General features: G+C 44.4%; 1 protein-coding gene across 1 annotated transcript in view; it reads right to left on the bottom strand.

The window, feature by feature from the left end:
* Positions 1 to 843: 843 nt before the first annotated feature.
* LOC140723443 (uncharacterized) overlaps positions 844 to 7034 on the bottom strand; it is a 32342-nt gene continuing 26151 nt past the window's right edge. The window contains exon 4 of the transcript XR_012097901.1: positions 844 to 3501. The gene's annotated coding sequence lies outside the window, so the exon portion shown is untranslated. The remainder of the gene's footprint in view (positions 3502 to 7034) is intronic.

Genomic DNA, 7034 nt, shown 5'->3' with positions numbered 1-7034 from the left:
AGAGGTGACCTGATAGAGGTGTACAAGACTATGAGAGGCATTGATCGTGTAGATAGTCAGCGGCTTTTCCTCAGGGCTAAAATGGCTGCCACAGAGGGCACTGGTTTAATGTGCTTGGGAGCAGGTACAGAGGAGATGTCAGGGGTAAGTTTTATACTCAGAGTGGTGAGTGCTTGGAATGGGCTGCCGGCAATGGTGGTGGAGGCGGCTACGATAGGGTCTTTTAAGAGACTACTGGATAGGTACACGGAGCTTAGAAAAATAGAGGGCTATGGGTGACCCTCGTAAATTCTAATTTAGGGGCATGCTCAGCACAACTTTGTGGGCCGAAGGGCCTGTATTATGCTGTAGGTTTTCTAAGTTTATTTTTTTCTTTTACCCCATTTTTGTGGAATCAACAACCAGAGAGGACTGGTTTAAGGTGAGAGAGGATTGATTTAATAGAGATCCCAGGGGAAAATTATTAATCCACTCTCCCTTCCGGTTCATTGTTTAACTAACACGATGAGTGCACTCTCTGGTTGGAGGAGCAACACCTCATATTACATCCGGATGGCATGAACATCGATATCTTTAACTTCTATCTCCATGTTTTCATTTCATCAACCCACACGCCAGTCTCCTCCATTCTGTCTCCTCACTTCTCTCTCCTCCGCTGCGGATTTTCTCCGTCTGGTTCCCCTTTACTTCCCCATTGTCCGCTCTCCTCCCCTATCAGATTCCTCCTTTTCAGCCCTTTGCATTTTCCACCTACCACCTCACAGCGTCTCACTTCATCTCCCACCTCCCCCACCCACTCACCTTCACTCTTATCTGGCTTCACCTATCATCTACCAGCTTGGACTCTTTCCACTCCCCGCACCATCTTATTCCGGCTCCTCCCCACTTCCAGTCCTGATGAAGGGTCCCGGCAGGAAATCTCTGTTTTGCTTTATCCCCCTCTATAGAAGCTACCTGACCTCCTGACTTCCTCCAACATTTTGTGTCTGTTACTTTGCATCTCCAACATCTGCAGAATCTCATCGGGACAGAGTGCAGAATGCAGAGACTACATCGGGTCTCACTAATGTCGAGGAGGTCACACCTGGAAAACTGGAAACAGTAGATGATCCCAACAGGCACGATGTTGAAAAGTTGCCTCAAATGGAAGGACTGTTTGGGACCCTGACTAGTGGTGAGGAGAGTGGTTAGGGGCAGGTCTGGCACTTCATCCACTTGCAGTTGGCTTCCAGTCCACTACACAACTCTGCCGCTGTAAACCGCTCCCTCTTATGGACAACACTGCCCCTTAGTGGTGATTTGCCATAATAACAGGACCCCCAGATCGGTGGACTCCATTGTCACCCGATGGCGCTCTGCCGCAAAAACGCTGAGAGACAGAAATGTGACGCTGCAGCCTACTGAAATGTTTATTCAAGATTCAGGGTTGTTTAATTTCATTTCCAGCAGACACGTGTAAATGAGGTTGAAATAATTATTACTCCAGTTCCAAGGCAATACAGAAACACAATAGTAGCAACATATATCCACTGCTTATATACAGTGCACGGATTGATTGTATGTTCATAAAGTGACGCTCGGCATAGGATGCCTGCATATAAGATGACAGACAGGAAATGTTAAAGTAGAGGTGTTTGGTGTTGTGGAAGTGTGGGTTAGAGGGTAGAGATATTTATCAGCTTTACTGCTTGGGAAAAGTAGCTGTCCCAGAGGCTGGTAGTCCTGGTGAGGACGCTGCATATCTACCCCCGATGGGAGTGAGACAAATAGTCCATGAGTGGGATGGCTGGAGGTAGATTATGAAAATTAGGTTGGTGCTTGATCACAAAAGAGGGAATTTGGAAAATACTAATGAGATGCTTTTAGAATAGCTTGTAATTGTGCCCTCTTGAGAAATGTTGATTCTGGATTGGGTGTTGTCAAAAGAACCAAATTTGATTAGGGAGATTATGGTAAAGGAAACATGTTGACGCTGTGATCATAACTTGTTGCAATTCACCCTGCACTTTGAGAAGGGAAAGGTACAACAAGATGCATCATTATTAGTGGGGTGAGGGGAACTACGGAGGCACGGGAGAAGAGCTTACCGAAGTTGATTGGAAGGGGACACTAGCAGGGATGATGGCAGAATAGCAATGGCTGGAGTTGTTCAACGTGACAGCCTCAGGGTTGAAATGAAACACATCATATTCCAACTGCATAGCTCCAACCTGAAGGCATGAATATCGATTTCTCCTTCCAGTAAAAAAATCACAGCTCATCGCCTTTCCTTCTACTTTCCCCCGAGTAACGTAACTTTACACATTCTGACCACTGACATCTGGGACTTCGATACTCCTGCCAGCGTCTTCCAAAGAGTACGATACTGATTCAGTACATCAGCCATCACCTTGTACCCCCACCCCATTACTACCTCTCCAGCATCATTCCCCAGTGGTTTGATATCCAATTCTGCCTCTCTTTTACACTGTACGTACCTGAAGAAAAAATGATATCTCTTTAATATTACTGGCTAGCTCACCTAAGTATTCTATTTTTTCCTTTTTAATGATTTTAGTTGCACTCTGATCATTTTTAAAAGCTTCCCAATCCTCTAACCTCCCAGTAATTTTTGTTCTGTGCCCTCTCTTTGTTTTATATGTTGTCTTTGGTTTCTCTTATCAGCCACGGTTTTGTCACCTTACCTTTAGAATACCTCTTCCTCTCTGTGAGTTCCGAATTGCTTCCAGAAATTCCAGCCATTGTTGCTCTGTTTTCATTCCTGCCCGTGTTCTTTTCAAATCAATTTTGACAATTTTTTCTCTCATTCCTCTCTAATTCTCTTTATTCCACATCTGACTTTAGTTTCTCCTTCTCTAATGTCGGGGTGAATTTGATCAGATTAAGATCACTTGTCCCGAAGGGGGTTCCTTGAACTCAAGTGACCTAATTAATTCCGGTTCATTACAACACCCAATCCAGAATAGCTGATCCCCGAGTGGGCTCAACCACGAGCTGCTCTAAAAAAGCATCTTGTAGACATTCTAGGAATTCCTCCTCTTGAGACCAACACCATCCTGATTTTCCTAATCATCTGCATGACAATCCCCCATGACTATTGTAACATTGCCCTTTTGGCACTCATTTTCTATCTCTCATTGTAATTTGTGGACCACATACTTACTACTGTTTTGGGGTCACTATACAATTCCCATCAGGGTCTTTTTGTATATTTGCTATTCCTTAATACTACCCACAGATTCTACACCGCCCAACCCTATGCCACCTCTTATTTAATGATTTTATTTAATATTTCACCAACAGAGTCACACAACCCCACGGCCGGCTTGTTATTCCACTAAACATATAAATATCTGGGAAACAGGAAGACCTGCAGATGCAAGAAATCGAGAGAAATTCACACAAAATGCTGGAGAAGCTCAGCAGGTCAGGCAGCATCTATGGATGGGAATCAACATTTCCGGCCATGACCCTTCACCGGGACTCGTGATAACCACGTATCTGAAAAATCAACAAGCAAAAACAACAGAAAGTAGTGCAATATTGGGAAAATCGTCGACAAAATTTATTTCAAGGCTTTAAAAAACTGCCAAACAGAGCTCAATAGTTAACAATTACAACAAAGGCAATAAACACTTCCATCAATACCGACATTGACTTTTTTTAATGAAAATATCTTAGTCCCATTTCAATCAGTAAAATTTACAAAGATAAGTAAGAACTGAAATAACAAGTTTAGAAAAGAATATTTACACTCAAACCCACTGAGATTAACACGACTTTGGACAGAAGGAGGAAGAGGAATAACACAAATGAGAAAAAAAATCACATAAGACCATAAGACACAGGGGCAGAATCGGCCATTTGGCCCATCGAGTCTGCTCCACCATTTTATCATCAGCTGATCCAATCTGCCCTTTAGTCCAATTCCCCCACCTTTGATGCCCTGACTACTCAGATACCTATCAATCTCTGCCTTAAACACACCCAATGACTTGGCCTCCACTGCTACCCGTGGCAACAAATGCCACAGATTCACCACTCTCTGACTAAAAAAAATTCTTCGCATCTCTGTTCTGAATGGGCGCCCTGTAAACCTTAAGTCATGCCCTCTTGTACTAGACTCCCCCAGTCACTCTCGAAATTGCATTCAGCAACGGGTATGGGCAAATATCCAGCCTACAGCTTATTGAAACTTTCTCCCCAATGTGAACCCGGTCGTGTGTTACATGGTTAGATTACTGAGTGAATCCCTTCCCATATTCACAGCAGGTGAACGGCCTCTCCCCAGTGGAACACAATGATGCAGCCTTGGTGGAGACGGTTGAGAGAATTTCTTCCCAAAGTCTGAGCAGACGATCGGCCTCTAAGTGGTGTGAACTCGCTGGTGTTTTAATAGATGAGATGATCGTGTGAATGCCTTCCCACATTCACAGGTCGAAGGCCTCTCCGCAGTGGAACTCACTTGTATGCCAGCAGATCAGCTGACTGAGTGAATCCCTTCTCACAATCTGAGCGGGTGAAATCCCTCTCTGCTGTGTGAACTGACTGGTGAGTCACTAGGTGAGATGATTTGGTGAATCCCTTTCCACAGTCTGAGTAGGTGAACGGCCGCTCCCCAGTGTGAACTCGCTGGTGTCTCTGTAGGTTAGATGACTGAGTGAATGTCTTCCCACAGTCTGAGCAGGTGAACAGCTTCTCCCCAGTGTGAACTTGCTGGTGTCTCTGTAGGTGAGATGACTGAGTGAATCTCTTCCCACAGACTGAACAGGTGAAATCCCTCACTGCAGTGTGAACTGACTGGTGAGTCAGTAGGTGAGATGATGTGGTGAATCTCTTCCCACAGTCTGAGCCACACAACCCCATCAGTTCCATTATCCAGATCACTGACAAACCATGTGAGAAGTAGCGGACCGAATACTGACCCCTGAAGACCACAAGTCACTGCTGGCCAACCAGACAAGGCTCCTTTTATTCCCGCTCGCTGCCTCTTGGCTGTCAGCCATTCCTCTGTCCATGCCAGTATTACTTCGGATTTTTATCCTGTTAAGCAGTTTCATGTGTGACACCTTATCAGATGCCTTCTGAAAATCCAAGTAAATGATATCCACTGCCTCTCGTTTGTCCATCCTGCTTATGACTTCCTCGAAGATCTGTAACAGACTTGTCAGGCAAGATTTCCCTGTACAGAACCTATGCTGGCTTTGTCTTATTATATCATTAGTCTCCTAGTACCCCAAAACCTCAACTGTTATCATGACTCCACGCTTTCCCAGCCACTGAGGTTAGGCCTACTGGACTATAATTTGCTTTACTTTGCCTTCCTCCCTTCTCAAAGAGTGGATTGACATTTGCAATCTTCCTGTCCCCCAGGACTATGCCAGGATCAAGTGATTCTTGACGTGTCATGACCAATGCATCTGTTATCTCTCCAGCAACCTCTCTCAGGACTCTGGGATATAGTCCATCTGGCCCAGGTGACTTACCCACTTTAAGAACCTGAGTTTGCCTAGCACGTTTTCCTTTGTAATAGCAATGGCACTCACTCCTGTTCCCTGACACTCACGGATCTCTGGCACACTGGTGGTGTCTTCTACAGACAAGACGGATGCAAAGTACCTATCAAGTTCATCTACCATCTCTTCCCCATTTGTACCCCATGAGCATCATTTTCCAGTGGTCCAATATCAACTCTCGCCTCCCTTTCGTATATTTTATAACTGGTTTATATTATTGTATAGTTTGCTGTCATATTTCACCTTTCCGCTTACAGCTTTTATTTTAAATTTGCCTGTTGTTGGATGTTAAAAGGTACCCAATTATACAACCTACTACTCACTTTTGCTACCTTATATGCTTTTATACGGTCCTTAACTTCCTTTGTCAGCCACGACAGCCTAGCCCCGCTGTTTGAGAACTACGTCTGTGGGACATATCTATCCTGCACATTATGAACTATTCCCAGAAACGTCAGCCATTTCTGCTCTGGCGTCTTCTCCACCTGCATCCTCCAATCCACCTGGTGAATCACCTTTCTCACGCCTCTGTAATTCCCTTTCATTCCTTTGTGATACTACACATGTGACCTGTGCTTCTCCCTCACAAATTGCAGTAGGAATTCAATCATATTATGATCACTGCCTTCTAATGGTTCATTTACATTAACCTCCATAATAAGATCTGGGTTATTACACAACACCCAATGTAAGATAGCAGTTCCCCGAGTAGGCTCAACTATCAGCTGCTCTAAAAAGCCATTTCGTTTGCATTCAATACATCCCCTCTTTTGTGATCTCACGCCAATCTGACTTTCCCAATCCTCCTGCAGATTGAAGTCACCCACTACAGCTGTGTCATTAAATTTATTACATAAATGCCAAACATTCAGCTGTACCTGGGGCAGAAGTGAGGATACATGCTTTTACCAAGGAGAGAAGGTGTTTTTGAAGCTGAAAGGCCTGAAGGTAGATAAGACACCGCAGAGTTCAGAAAGAGGTAGCTGAAGAGATTGTGAAGGCATTAGAGTCGTAAAACACTACAACACAGGAAAATGCCATTCGGCCAGTCTAGTCCGTGCTAAAGCATTAATCTTCCGAGTTCCAACAACTTCCACCTGGACCATAGCCCTCCATATGCTTCTCATCCAGTGACCTAAGCAAACTTCTCTTAAAGATGACAATCGTCCCTGCCACTTGCTCTGGCAGCTCGGTGCACACTCTCCCCGCCTCTGAATGAAGAAGTTCCCCCCTTAGTTTTCTCTTCAAGTGATGAGTAATGATCTATCAGAAATCACTAGATTTTGGAACGGTTCTGGTGGACCAGAAATTTGCAAATGTCACTCCACTCTTTAAGAAGAGAGGGGGCACAAGAAAGAAAATTATTGGACAGTTAGTCTGACCTTAGTGGTCAGGAAGATGGTAGAGTGTACTAAGAGTGTGTTTTGGGTACTGTAATTGGGGAAACATGATGAAGTAGGCCAAAGTCAGCCGGATTGTTTCGAGGAAATCTTGACTGACAAATCTCTTGGAATACTT

Source organism: Hemitrygon akajei, unplaced genomic scaffold, assembly GCF_048418815.1.
Source record: "Hemitrygon akajei unplaced genomic scaffold, sHemAka1.3 Scf000113, whole genome shotgun sequence".
In the NCBI taxonomy this organism is placed as follows: domain Eukaryota; kingdom Metazoa; phylum Chordata; class Chondrichthyes; order Myliobatiformes; family Dasyatidae; genus Hemitrygon; species Hemitrygon akajei.
The sequence above is the reverse complement of the archived record's forward strand: the minus strand, read 5'-3'. Positions and strand labels throughout refer to the sequence as shown.